The sequence below is a fragment of the Patella vulgata genome, chromosome 4 (assembly GCF_932274485.2).
Source record: "Patella vulgata chromosome 4, xgPatVulg1.2, whole genome shotgun sequence".
NCBI lineage: Eukaryota > Metazoa > Mollusca > Gastropoda > Patellidae > Patella > Patella vulgata.
This window is the reverse complement of record NC_065882.2, coordinates 22101340-22117360: the sequence shown is the minus strand read 5'-3', so window position 1 is coordinate 22117360 and position 16021 is coordinate 22101340. Positions and strand designations below refer to the sequence as shown.

The window sequence follows — 16021 nt, the reverse complement described above, 5'->3', positions numbered from 1 at the left end:
TCAGATAAGCCGTCCATATGAACTGTTTATGTTCACGTGTAGGCATTTGGGCTATTATTAACATACACTGGTTACCACTAATAAAAACAGCAGTGCATTTCCGCAGTTTTGTATTGTTTCTGAATATCTCTTACTTTTTTGAAGAGTCTATATACGATCCGTAACACAGCACAACATATATTTACATCCCTGAATTCTCCCCATTTCATATGGCTCATCCTCGAGTCTCAGCTATAACTGAGTCCAGATTGCATCTAGGATTTTTTGGGGGAGAGTAGAAGCACTCCTACAACTGAAAAGTCGATGCCCGATGGGCGCCAAATTTGACAAGGATCATGTTGGGAACCAATTCTGCGACCTCTAAAAAGTAAGCCAAAAGAACAGAATAATATAGGTGTCTCTAGTCAAATATTTACATCCCTGCGACACAGTTTTAAACAGAAAACTGTACAGACTTGATAGTTCTAATTAAACGAAATTATCTGGTAAGGATAATCTGTGTACCTAGGAGTATGTTCTGGGAACAAATTTTAGTTACTAGTAGTTGTCAAGTGTGTGAGACTCACTAAGACTTTTACTAATTTTTTGTACAATTGAATATGTACCTCATATTATATACTAGTAAAGGGATTCTAAACCAATCTGGAACTCAAATACGAAAAAATAGGTTGCCAGACAAGAAACCTACGCCCAAAGCCGCTAAATCATCCGAGCGGTCGACAAGGCTTGTCGCATATTTATTCTTTTGTAGGTAATTGGGGGCATTTTCAAGACAATTTCATACAGATCATATTATAATTTTTATTGTTTGAGGTTTCACAAGTTAAGGTTCTACAAACTGAAACAGGGGCCTTAACTCTAGAAGTAATTTACAGAAATTGTTAAAATTTGACAGGCTTTTTCGTTTTACTAATTAAAATAATGCATATAAATTTCATACAGATCGGATAACTTTTGTCATTCGATGTTCACAAGGTTCACAAAGCAAAACAAGAGCCATAAATCTAGACGTAATTGACGGAAATTGCTGAAATTAAATTGTCACGTATGACAATACCTTTATTAAATAAAAATAATTTAGATATAGTATGCTGTGGATGTACTAAATAATCGCTGTATATTCACACAGGTATTGCTGAATGTTTCAAGGTCACAAGTATTGGTACATTATATGTTATTGTTGTAATTATAGTTTATGACAACTGGTGAACATGTTTTCTGATTATGGTAATAAAGTTTGATTTATAAACATTTGATTTTATAGTTTATTTGTAAGATGTATGATAGTTAATATTTGCTAAGGTTGAGTAATTCACATGTCTGGTTGCAGGTATGATTGCATTGAATGCATGTAGACTGCCTGTTTTGTTGTCATGATTTGATTGGTTGCGAGTGAATCTGTAGTTTACGTGGTGGGAGATATGAATTTATATAGTCACTCTAACAATGATGGATTTTGGGAGAATGACATGTATTCATTGGTCATATAATTCATGAATCATTCGTAGATATTTCAACTAAATGGGTGTTTGACTATGTGTCTTGTTGGTTTGGACTGTGTGTCTTTATAATGGTAATCTGTGTGATTAATGAGTAATAATTAGTACATTTACTTGTAAGTATTGTTTGATTTTTGTAATGTTGATAATTGTGGAAATGTAGAAATATTTTGATTATTTGTTAAACATTGTTGTATGTTTTATAGGTGAACTGTTTCTGTTTCTGATAATGTTAATGTGCTACGGATAGTGTTACAGATATTGTTACTGTGATCATTACAGTGGTTCCAGTTATTTAAATGATGATTAAAAGATCTATATGAATAACTCACCAACCTTACCATCTTATTCATCTTCTTAAATGTGCCGTGGAGACTCTCCACTGGAGAGTCAAATATTTAGTGACTTTTGTGCGCATTTACCAACCAAGATCGTCATCTCATCAAAATAGAAATGTGGTTCACTGTTTTTTTAAATTACATGAACTCAATAGAGAATAATTACATAAATATATATATATATATTTATGTACGTGAACTCATTAGAGAATAATTACATATATTCAAAAAACGACGAACCACATTTCTATTTTGATGTGATGACACTGAATATATATATATTATAATTGTATTGTAGTAATATAAAGCTATTTTAATTATACTGTGTTTTTGTTAATGTGAACTATAAGTACACGACCGTCAATCCACTCCAAAAAGAACCAAAAGCCAATTTTGTGACATAAATAGACTTCTTTTTTTCACTAATCTAAATGATGCATATAAATTTCATACAGATCGAATGATAACATTTATCAGTCGAGCATTGACAAGGTGAAACAAAGTGAAACAAGGGCCATGACTCTAGACGTAATTAATGGAAATTGCTGAAATGCAATAGGATTCTTCGATTCACTAATTTAAATAATGCATAAATTTCACAAAGATTGGATGCTAACTTTTGGCGTTAGAAGGTTTACAAGGTTTAACAAAGTGAAACAAGGACCATAACTCTAGCCATAATAAATGGAATAAGATTCTACTTTTTACTAATTTAAATGACGCATATAAATTTCATACAGATCGGCAGATAACCTTTGATGTTAGAGCAACAAAGTGAAACAAGGGCCATAACTCTAGAAGTAATTAACAGAAATTGCTGAAATTTAATAGGCTTCTTCGTTTCACTAATTTAAATAATGCATATAAATTTCACAAAGATCAGATGATAACTTTTGCCGTTAAAGCGTTCACAGGGTTCAACAAAGTGAAACAAGGGTCACAACTCTAGATGTAACGAACAGAAATTGCTGAAATTCAATAGGATTCTTCCTTTTAAATGACGCATATAAATTTCATACAGATAGGCAGTTAACTGTGGATGTTAGAGTGTTCACAAGGTGCAACAAAGTGAAACAAGGGACATAACTCTAGAAGGAATAAACGAAATTGCTAAAATTCTATACGCTTCTTCATCTCACTAATGTAAACAACATATATCAATTTTAAAACAATCGGATGATAACTTTTGGCATTAAAGCTTTCACAAGAAATTGTGAATGACGGACCGACAGACTGACAGACGGCCAGAGGCGACGGTAATATACGTCCACATTTCCACATTGGACATGTACTCCAATATATAATATGGCTTTTCCTTTAATATTTGAACAAGTTAGCTATCATGTTATCAGGTCACATTTCTTATCCGATTTTAACGAAACTTGAAATATAGGTTTATTTTCAAAAGATCTTGGTTGTTTTCGATATTGGCATGTATCGGATCGAAACTTCATGGCCCCCCGATTGTACGAAAAATCATGTTTTTTCGCTTGTGGTCCCTCTAGAGGTCACAATTATTATCCGATTTCAAAAATCATTTGAATATATCACCCTTACACCGTAATGACGATTGAGGTCGAATTTTGTGAAAATCGGGCGAAAACTGACAGACAAAATGGATGCCCTACGTTTTCTAGTAGTGTAAAAAATATGGTATATCAAGGTTGTGGACCCTCTAAAGGTCCGATTTTGATGAAACTTGAAATACATGTTTATAACCCAAAGATCTTGGTTCCTTTCTATATTCGCACATATCGGATCGTAACTTCCTGAATTATGGCCCTTGATTGTATGAAAAATCGCGTTTAAACTTGTGGTCCCTCTCGAGGTAACAATTTTTATCCAATTTAAAAAACTGTTTGAATATATCACCGTTACACCCTAATGATGGTTGAGTTTGAATTTCGTGAAATATCATAAAAATTGTGACCTCTAGAGTGTCCACAAGCAAAAAACACGATTTTTCATACAATTAGGGGTCATAAACCATGAAGTTACGGTCCGATACATGCCAATATCGAAAGGAACCAAGATCTTAGGGAGATAAACCTATATTTCGAGTTTCGTTGAAATCGGATAACCAGCGGCTGCCAGGCAGGATACGCCCACATTTTCGAGAGATGGATAGAGAACAAGCTAACAAGAAAGTGATTTTTCCTACAATCAAGGGCCATAATTCAGGAAATTACAATTCGATATGCGCATATATCGAAAGGAACTGAACGAACGGCAGCCATTTTGTCTGTCAATTTTGGGCCGATTTTCACGAAATTCGAACTCAGTCATCCTCAGGGTGTAACGGTGATATAACAATACGTTTTTTTAAATCGGATAAAAATTATGACCTCTATAAGATCCACAAGCTAAAAACGCAATTTTTCGTACAATCAGGGGCCATAATTCAGGAAGTTACGGTCCGATGTGTGCGAATATCGAAAGGAACCACGATCTTTGGGTTATAAACTTACATTTCAAGTTTCAACAAAATCGGATAAAAATTGTGACCTCTATAGGGTCCACAACCTTGATATAACATATTCTTATGCTATTCCAGAACGAACGGCGGCCATTTTGTCTGTCAATTTTGGGCAGTCGTCCTTAGGGTGTAACGGTGATATAATAATACGTTTTTTTAAATCGGATAAAAATTATGACCTCTATAGGGTCCACAAGCTAAAAACGCGATTTTTCGTACAATCAGGGGCCATAATTCAGGAAATTACGGTCCGATATGCGCGAATATCGAAAGGAACCGAGATCTTTGGGTTATAGACTTACATTTCAAGTTTCAACAAAATTGGATAAAAATTGTGACCTCTATAGGGTCCACAAGCTAAAAACGTGATTTTTCGTACAAACAGGGGCCATAATCCATGAAGTTTCGATCCGATACATGCCAATATCAAAAGCAGCCGAGATCTTTTGGGGATAAACCTATATTTCAAGTTTCGTCGAAATCGGATAAGAATTGTGACCTGTAGAGAGTCCACAAACAATTGTGGACGGAGGTCGGGACGGACAGGGGCGACGGCATAATACGTCCACATGAAAATGTGGGCGTATAAAAATTGCGACCTGTAGAGTGTCCACAAATAATTGTGGACAGACATACAGGGACGATGACAATATTCGTCCACAGCGTCTGCAAGATTTTATAAAGTGATCAAGGGCCATAACTCTGGCAGTAATTATCAAAAATCACTAGGCTTCTTCTTCGCGTGGCCTTAAACACTACGTATAAATTTAAAGTCAGTCGGATATACTTTAGCCTTGAGAGCGTTCACAAGATTTTTCAAAGTGATCAAGGGCCATAACTCTGGCAGTAATACTCGGAAATCATTGAAAATCTGTAGGCTTCTTCGTCTCATGACCTTAAACACTGTGTATAAATTTAAAGTCAATTTGATGTTAACTTTAGCCTATATTCAATTGACTTTAAATCTATGGACAGCCGGACGACCGGACGGACGGGGGCGACACCAATATACGACCACATTTCAATATGGGTGTATAAAAACTATTATTTAGACATTTATTCACATGACAAGCCCATAATCAACTCTCTAGGCCTTTAGATGGCTTAAAATATAGGGCCTCGCCATTTAATAATTAAATAATAAAATAGGTAATCAAGACCTCGTGTATTATCTCAACATTGGTATTTGACAATCAAGAATATCTTGTCCAAACTTTTGACACTCAAAATGCTCAGAATAAAGTAATTTAATGAAATTTTCAATATATTCATTCCACATGATCTATTATGCCAGAATCTTGCATAATGCATCTTTAATATAAACAAATTTGAATAAGTACCATCCAAATAACACGTCATTAAGCAAGAGAAATTGTTTTAATGACATTTTGTACTACCCCTTCCCCTAAAGTACCATCAATGCAACATTTCATTAGGCAACAGAAGTTAAAAATGTACATGTATGACAAATTCTGCAAACAACAAACTTCTACAGCCCCTTTATAAGTCCAGATATGAGTATTTATAAGCCTACTTGTACTTACCTGCCTACAAATATAAAATCTGTAATCAGTTTTATGGCGATCCGGGTAGAGACATCTTTCTAACCTGTTAATTTGACCACATGACTTCCCTTTAATCCTTTATCTCATTTGCCATTGTTTCCTCTAGGAACGTGGTGATAACAGTCTATCTTAATTTCTGAAATTGATATGGGTAGACCTACATAACATTGTAGTCATTGTACAAAAACTTCAAAGAATAGGTACTGTTAAGTACTGTATCCATCAATAATAAAATTAAAGTTGAACACTATATGCATGAATAAGAAATTTGAAGCCCTAAAGGTACTATATCCATTAATAAGAACTTTGAAGCTGAAAATGTACTGTGTCCATCAATAAGAAATTCAAAGCTGAAGTGGTAGCATCCATCAATAAGAAATTTAATGCTGAACATGTATCAGTACTGTATCCATCATTAGAAATTTGAAGCTGAACAGTCAAAACCTTTAATCTGCTTAACTTGAACTCCCATCATATTCATAAAACATTCAATAAACTGGCCTCATCAGTGTAATGCAAGCAGGACAAAGGTTAAGAACATCAACTATGTACCGTAATTTACTGTTATCAACTATAAACTGATATTATATCAGGTAAAAACACTCTTCATACTGTCAGTTTATGATTTAAAATGTAAAACAAACAACTGCATTTCCTTAGACAGAAGCTATATATATACCCCATCAAAATGATAGTAACCAGTCATTTTTGTAAAAGAATATTCCTTCAATGCTAAATCTAGAAAATCATGGAATTATTGTAAAAAAAAATAATAGAATAATCAGTTGGAAAAACATGAGTAAAACCTAGCTACCTATAAGCATTTCTCTCTGATTTCCAGGAATTGTTCTGTAATGATCCACAAATGACCAATGTTTCATTTCTCATTTGGAAAACCCAACAGAAGAATTACTGCATTTCAGTGAAAGAACCTAAATGACCATGGAATAGTCTGCGGGTTAAACCATATGGTGTTTGGAATAGCACAGCCCCAGGTTGATTGGCATCAACGATATTATGCTTATCGTATGGAAGTTTTAATTGAAATACATTACACTAAATACTTCACATAATAACAAAATGCATTTTCGATATGTATTGATCTTATTTGCAAAGTCAGTTACACCAATAGCAAATGTTCAATCTTCTAGTTTCTGTATTATGTGATGTAATTCTGTTACACATTTGGAAAACCCAACAGAAAAATTACTGTTCTGTATTTCACAATGTGTGAATAATGATCAGGCTGTACATGTTTCAACTGTATATACACATATATTATACTATAAATGCTTTGTAAAACATACAAAGCTTACCTGTAATGTTCTTTAATATCCTAGTTTACCTTACTTACAGCATTGCAAATGCTGTGAAATTCAGGTACTATCTATTGATCAATTTCCGTGGTTTCCTATCCCATAGTTTAAAACTAATTCTGCATCCACTGTATGTGCCATGAAAACAATATCTATAGTAAAACTGCACCATGAAGCAACTATAGCAAATAAAATCTATTCCTGCCTAGTATTCTTACATGTCCTTGGTAACCAGTCACTTGTCAATCCATGAAGTTTGTTGTTTACCTGTCTTATTGATCTGCTTTCAAATTTTATGCTGTTGTTGATCAGTAACTAGGAGAAAAGGTATTATTTTATAGGTAATGCAAGCAAGAAACTGATCAAGTTGCCTCATTAAATAAAGTTTTTATTATTATTATTATTAATAATCCATGCAGTAATTATCAGAAATATTTAACATTTGATTGTCCCCCAAGGGTCTTTATGATACATTGAACCAGCATTTGCCAAGCAAATTACGCCCACATTTTGCAAGAGATGGATAGAAAACACACTAAAAACAAAAGCATTTTTTTCGTACAATCAGGGGCCGTAATCCAAAAAGTTATGGTCTAAAATGTGCAAATATTGAAAGGGACAGAAATCTTTGTGACATAAAGATATATTTTAAGTTTCATCAAAATTAGATCAAAAATTGTGACCTTGTATTACACACAAGTTGCGTACAAAGAGCGACCATTTTGTCAGGCAGTTTAGTTTCGATTTTCCCGGAATTTGAATTCAACCTTCATCATGGTGGAATGGTGATATATTTAAACTGTTTTTAAAATAAGATAAAAATTGTGACCTCTAGAGAATCCACAAGCTAAAAAACATGATTTTCGTACAATCAGGAGCCATAATCCAGGAAGTTACAGTCTGATATGCACGAAACCTTGATATACCATATTTTTACACGACATGTATTTGAGTATGTGGGGTGTCCATTTTGTTGGACAGTTTTGGTCCGAATTTCACAAAATTCGATCTCAACCATCATTAGCGTGTAATGGTGATATATTCAAACAGTTTTTAAAATTCGATAATAAAACATATACCGGTAATGAGCTGATCTTCAGGCCATAACAAAATGAAACATAGGCCATAACTCTAGCAGTAATTAACTGAAAATTGCTTATTCATCACATAAATTTCATAACTCTAGAAATAATAAACGGAAATTGTTGAAATTCAATAGGATTATTTATTTTACTGATTTATATAATGCATATAAATTTCATCATGCAGATCGGATGATAACTGTTGTCGACTGAGAGTTCACAGGGTTCAACAAAGCATAACAAGGGCAATAACACTAGAAGTCATAGATGGAAATTGCTAAAATTCGATAGGCGTCTTCCTTTTACTAATTCAAATAATGCATGTACAGATTGGATGATAACTTACGTCTTAAGTCGTTAGAGCTTTAAAAGGCTCAATAAGGGCCATAACTCTAGAAGTTATACATGTAAATTGCTGAAATTCAATAATCTTCTTTATTTACTAATTTAAATAACACACGTAAATTTAATAAAGATCGGATGATAACTTTAGTCGTTAGTGTGTTCACAAAGTTCAACAAAGTGAAACAAGGACCATAACTCCAGAAGTAATTAACGAAAAATGTTGAAATTAAATTGGCTTCTGGACAAAAGACTGACAGATGGGAGCGACGGCAAGATGACATTTCCATGTGGGCGTAAAAAAAATGGATGTTGTGAAATTATATGAATAAATTTATGTATTTTTGTTAACTCTGCCAATTGTAATTATAAAGTGAGATGCCTACAATTTATTGTTATACAAATTTTAATGACCTTTTTCTTTTTTTAGGTGGTTGTTGTTTCAAGATTTTAATAATTAAAAAAATAATGAATTATTAGCTACTCCTAAGTACTAGTTTATATGTCATACAATAATATCTGCTGTTATTTTTCTATTTAATAATAATAATTTATTTTTTTTAAGTGTCAAATCAGTTGAATATTTAGAGTTTAAACAACATATACAGATGATTCCTGGCCTACAAGGCCTATGAGACACTACAGATAAAACATTAAATGGATAGGAGTTTAAACAACATATACAGATGATTTCTGGCCTACAAGGCCTATGAGACACTACAGATAAAACATTAAATGAATAGGATTCTTTGTCTCATGACCTTAAACACTGTGTATAAGTTTAAAGTCAATCGGATATTAACTTTAGCCTCAAGAGCTTCTACAAGATTTTTCAAAGAGGTCAAGGGCTATAACTACGAAAGTAATTATCGAAAATAGTCGAAAATCAATAGGCTTCTTCATTTCATGACCTTAAACCTGCAATTTCATATTTTTAAGTTATATTTTTAAAATTTATTAAAATAAAGCCTTAAAATAGATGGTATCTATAAACAGTCCTACCTTGTTAAAGAATAATCCTATTAATCCTATAATTCACTATTGACAGTTGAGAAACTGGCAAAAATATCATTTTCAACTTTAAATTCAAACGTTTGAAGATAGCTATTCCATGGGGGGGAAAAGAAAAACAAGGGAGGCAATTGTGTTATTATTAATTTATGGATCAAAGGATTTTTAAGAGGGAGAATAATACCTATAATCGTATAATAGTGAGTTGACAACCTATTGCGCAAAAGACATAGAAATAATTATGTTTTGACTTTCTTAGAAAATATGAAATTATCGCTTTAAACAGTGAGTATAAATTTAAAGTCAAACGATATTAAAGTTGCAATTTCATATTTTTAAGTTATATTTTTAAAATTTATTAAAATAAAGCCTTAAAATAGATGGTATCTATAAACAGTCCTACCTTGTTAAAGAATAATCCTATTAATCCTATAATTCACTATTGACAGTTGAGAAATTGGCAAAAATATCATTTTCATCTTCAAATTCCAACATTTGAAGATAACTACTCCATGGTGGAGAATAGAAAACAAGGGAGGTAATTGTGTTATTATTTCCGGTGTAAATGAGTTTTAAGTGTGAGAATGACACCTATGATCGTATAATAGTGAGTTGACAACCTATTGAGCAAAAGACATAGAAATAATTATGTTTTAACTTTCTTAGAAAATATGAAATTGTAACTTTAACCTCTCGACTGTCCACAAGATAGTTCAAAGCGATCAAGGGCAATAGCTTTGGCAGTAAATATCAGGAATCGGTGAAAATCAATACGCTTCTGCTTCTCATGATCTTAAACACAGTGTATAAATTTAAAGCCAATCGGATATTAGCTTTAGCCTCTACATTGTCCACAAGATTTCTCAAAGTGATCAAGGGCCATAACTCTGGCAGTAATTTTCAGAAATTTTCAAGTTCCTTCGTCTCATGACCTTAAACACTGTGTATAAATTTAAAGTCAATCGGATATTAACATTAGCCTCTAGAGCGTCAACAAGATATTTCAAAGAGATCAAGAGCCATAACATAATCACGTATCTAAAATATCTATTCAAATCATAAAATTTCATACTATATTTTAAACCAATCATAAAAATTCTAAAACTTTCCAAAACTGTAAGGCAATAAATATAGATAAACAATTATGTATGTAACCAAATGTATATAAAATACCTATTCTAATAATAAAATTCCATCCTACATGTTAAAGATAGGTCGTCAGGCAAATAAACATTCGCCCACAGCAGCTAAATCGGCTGGGCAGTCAACAAGAGTTGTCACATATTTTTCTTTTATCGTTCTTGAAAAATTTATATTCTAAAATCTCATTAAGAGTAACAACTCACTAAATGCCACTCAAGGATTATATTTTAAACCTTCTTGATAATGTTTATTGCAACTGTTTTCAGTTTATTACTACAGGGTAATAAATTAATTAGTACCTGATTGTTCAGGGAATTAAGACTGTTGATTGGGTAATCAACTATAGTTTGTAGATAATCAAAGAAACTCAAACTGCCATTTAACATTGTGTAATTTTCACAGTATCTTTGATCCCCCAAAAAGTTCTAATAGCAAAAATTAATAGGGATAATGGAACTTGATCATTCGGATTTGTTTATTTCCCGTTTTTTTTTTTTATTCTGCTGTAAAAATTAGAACCACTGGACATTTCACAACGAAACAAAGAGATTATATACGCTGATATACGAAATAAAATGAAACAGGGATCAATGTCCTACTTTTCTGCACGGACTGGGTTAATGACCATAGGCATACATCATCATATGATGAAAATTTTATATCGATTCCAACTGTCAAGGGTTGTTGATACGTGCACACCAATATGTACATGGGACCTCAGTTTTTCGTACCATCAGAACGACTTGACAGCCCTTCCTGGCCAGGCCCTCCGTCCTGCACAACAACAGGGAGGAAACGATGACGAAAAATCACAAGGAACTTTTTGGGCCAACACCGGGAGTGAACCTGAGGCCTCCAGGCTAGCGAGCCAACGTCTCACTCACCGGGTCACTGTGGCTCAAGAACTGATAAAGGCAGGTGTCTATTTTAAATACTATTTAAAGACATGTATTCTATTCATAGAATATTTGCCACTGATTTTTTTATTTGTTGTTTGATTTAATTCAGACATATTTCACTATAAAGTATTCATTCAACTTAACGCATTGTGAGGAATGTAGTTTTTGGTTGGTTTTCTTTCATTATTATTTCATCAGTGTATATTTATTAAACAACAGTTTGGCTATGCTACTGATCTGCAATATTTCTTTTATTTTGTTCATATGACTATGCAGTTAAGTCATATACATGTTCAAATTGCAATGTATGCAACAATTCAGACAAATATGTCCATTCACTTTTTAAAATTAAAAAAGTTTAAGATACAATTGATGAGTTGTAGACCTCCACATTTTCAAAGTGTTCAGCAAACGCTGGTGCTTTGCTTTAAGTGATCACACTGATAATGTGTAATAAGGGACTCAAAAGACGAGGCTAGGCATATTCTACAAGTTATGTCAAACGGTGACGCTATATTCTTATCTGGAGAGCATGCCCAATAAATACTATCGGCGCGGACTGGAATAACCAGAAGCTAGAGATTAAAATTCGATTGAGAATACTGGGGCATGTCGCCGAACCTAACTGATTAGAAATTACAGTAAAAACAGAAACGATTGAATGTAAATCAATTTATATACATTCATATTACATTATTGTATGCTGTGCGACCCATTTGTGTCAATTTCTAGGTCCCAAATATTAGCGACTTAGCTCCTTTAAATCAACAACGAAAAGAAAAGAATGGGCAAAGTTGAAACAAGTAGTAGTATCTTAAAGAATTGGATGAAATGAGATGAGGTTTAAAGTCCTACTGCTTGTTCTGCACAAACTGTATACGGTACAGTGTGCTTTAAATAAAATTTGGCTTGGACAGCGACGCTAAGGCCTACTCTTATTTCGAATATTTAAAGAAGGGAAAAAAATAGGTTAGCATTTTTTTCACCCTAATTTTGCGATTTTATAATTTAGTTTCTGCCATTACATAAAGACAGGTTGCCAGGCAACGAAACATATGCCCACGACAGCTAATTCATCCAATCAGTCAACAAGGGTTGTCACATATTTATTCTTTTGTAAGTAATGATAGCTTTTACAAGACACTGATATTAATTTCAAACAGATCGGATGATAACCGTTGCGGATAGAGTGTTCACTGGGTTTAACAATGTGAAACAAGTGCCATAACTCTAGAAGATATTAACAGATATTGCTGAAATTCTATACGCTTCTTTATTTTACTAATTTTAATAATGCATATAAATTTAATACCGACTGGAAAAAAAATTTAGTCGTTAGAGGGTTCACAAGGTTCAAAAAGGTGAAACAAGGGCCATAACTCTAGAAATTATATACGTAATATAGGCGTCTTCATTTTACTAATCTAAAACAGATCATTAGAGCGTTCACAACGTTCAACAAAGTAAAACAAGGGTCATAACTCTCGAAATTATAAATGTAAATTGCTGAAATTCAATAGGATTCTTTGCTTTACTAATCTAAATTTAATACAGATCTGACGATAACTTATGGTGTAATAGAGTTCACAAGGGATTCAACAAAGGGTCATAACTCTAGAAGTAAATAACCGAAATAGCTGAAATTCAATAGGCTTCTTGGCTTTACTAATCTAAATAATGCATATAAATGCCATACAGATTGGACAATAACTTTAGTCATTAGAGTGTTTACAAGGTTCAACAAAGTGAAACAAGAGCCATAACTCTGGAACAGGGGCGGATTGGGTCATTGGGTCATTGCTGCTGAACATTATATGGGGAGGGGGGGGTATTGGACCGGCCATGGAGCGATGATGATCATGTTGTATGTGGCCGGTGGCTTTAACGGGATGCCACGCCATCACTGGAGTCTGGAATAGGCTGGTATAATAGACTTTTTAGGCCGGGTGTGATGGGTGTGGGCCGGAATTCAGAATTTTAACCAGTTAAATTATCTTGACTCTTGACGATACAATGATAATAAGTTAATTAATAATAAGACGATATGATAATTTCACAGGTTGATGGTTGTAAATTACTTGCAGGTCGGGGTTTTGGCCTAAATTAATCGATTTATGAGATATATTATATAACCGTGCTGGTTATAGTAGTTATATTTTAATCTAGAATATTTCAGATAATACTTTAATTTTAAAAGGGAAAGTCATCAAATTGAATTCTGTATACATGTAAACTCTAAGGACAATAATTATTCTATTTCTTCAAAATGTTAAATGTTACGTAATCCTAATGACATGTTAATTTATTATAATCCTTTGTTGTTCATAAAACTGTTAAAGATAGAAAGTAACTGACAATATGGCCATTATTTGACAGAGAGTATAATCAGATATGCCACCAAATCACATATTTGGGGTTCATTTTTCAAAATTTTTCAGGGGGAGAGTCCCTGCATTATGTAAGAGCTAAATCTGCCTATTGCAGGTCTTTCTTTGGGCCTTGTTGAAATTCAATAGACTTCTTCGTCTTACTTATTTAAATTTAATACAGATCGAATGATAACTTTAGATGTTAAGAGAGCGTTCAGAATATTCTACAATGTGAAATAAGGATCATAACTAAAGTCATAATTAATGGAAATTGTTGAAATTAAATTGGCTTCTTCGTCTCACTAATGTTAACAGCATATATAAATTTCAGTATATATATTTTTTTAAATCGGATAAATTATTGTGACCTCTAGAGGTTCCACAGGCTAAAATTTTTCGTACGAAACTCAAACTCAATTGTCATTATCGTATGGTCTAACGTTGATTAATATACGGTATTCAAACTTTTTTAAATCGGATTGTGACCTCTAGAGGTCCAGGAAGTTACAGTTCAATATGCGCGAATATCGAAAGGAACCAAGATCTGTGGATTATAAACAAACATTTCAAGTTTCATCAAAATCGGATAAAAATTGTGACCTCCTACTCCTAGAGGGTCCACGATTTTTCATACTCTCAGGGGCCATAATCAATGAAGTTACGGTAAGATCAACACATCAATAATGATTTAAATTGACAAATAATAATAATTTGTGTTTTCAATGTCGAAGATTTTGGATTATTGAGTTAGGGACTTAGCTACTTTAAAACTACCCTTACATATGGAACCTTTATTTTATGTGTATCATATATTATTCATATCCTAATTTTTGTAGCATCCTTATTATATTCCTAGAACCGTATAGTTATGTTTACATGTCAGCGATAAAGTAGTAAATTTGCTTTGTTCACAGGTTTTCATGATGGCAAATCAAAAACTTTAGAATGCAGATTATGTCAACAAATAATTAAATACAAATTTCAGTCATTGACATTGTGAGGGACCTACAAATTTAAAGGCTCAATACCACTCTTATTGTAACTGAATAATATGTCCCAATCTTTATTCTGGTCAACAAATTGTACTATTTTAGAATATTTCAATTAATTGATGATACTAATTTCATCTTAACACACCTTATTTAAAATTTTTGAAAAATTCAACATAATGGTTTGAAACGTCTAACGTAAACCTTTTCAAATGAAACTTCGATTTAAAAATATTTTCGAACCCTCTGGACAAGTAAAATAGGATGTAATGGATAATTTTCACAACAGGTAGGACACTTAAACATCCAGTACATAGATAGAGATATTATTTATTTTCTGGAGCTTTCAAGCCAGCAAGAGTGTTATTGTCCCTTTAAGTAATTGACTGCCTGGATTAATGTTATTTGATAATACATTTTAATTTTAGATAAATAAATAAAAACGAGCTTAACAAAATCGCTTAATTGCTAACGCCACTAACGCCGTTTACAAATTTATTGTCTCGTATTAGCCTACTTAGTTAATACTGTCCTTGCTGTCGGTGACAGCGGGTTTAAATTAATCAGTGGGGGCCTACTACTGACAGTAGTCACTAATATATAAGCTTACTGAGATAAGTGAACCAAAGACACGTGACATCAATGACAATAAGTAGGCTAAACGGAGTAGGCCTACTCCCAAATTTTGTTTGTGTTCACCTACCAGTGCAACAGTTGGGCTGAACTAAAGTCAGCGGACGTTATGCTGAGCAGACGTTTTATGACATTGACCCTCATCGTCGAAAACCGAGGTTAACATGACACAATGTTTAGGCATTGAAGTGAGGGTTCGGAATGAATAACAAATGTCCGTGCTACTATTTAAACCACACAATAATTGGAATGAAATGAAACAATCTTTATTCCCCATTTCTGTGGCACCATATATAGATACTTTCTGAAAGTCACTGGAATACACCGCAAAACAGGTGGAATTAATTAGTACCGGTTAA

General features: G+C 33.2%; 1 protein-coding gene across 2 annotated transcripts in view; it reads right to left on the bottom strand.

Moving 5' to 3' along the window:
* LOC126818089 (leukemia inhibitory factor receptor) overlaps positions 1-15754 on the bottom strand; it is a 50726-nt gene extending 34972 nt beyond the window's left edge. Inside the window, exons 1-2 of one of the 2 annotated variants that reach the window (XM_050545278.2) lie at positions 15733-15754; positions 5858-6014 (exon numbers count right to left, since the gene is read on the bottom strand). The gene's annotated coding sequence lies outside the window, so the exon portion shown is untranslated. Of the gene's footprint in view, positions 1-5857; positions 6015-7194; positions 7496-15732 lie in introns of those variants that run through there. The other variant, XM_050545277.2, reaches the window with a different exon arrangement.
* Between the last annotated feature and the right edge of the window lie 267 nt (positions 15755-16021).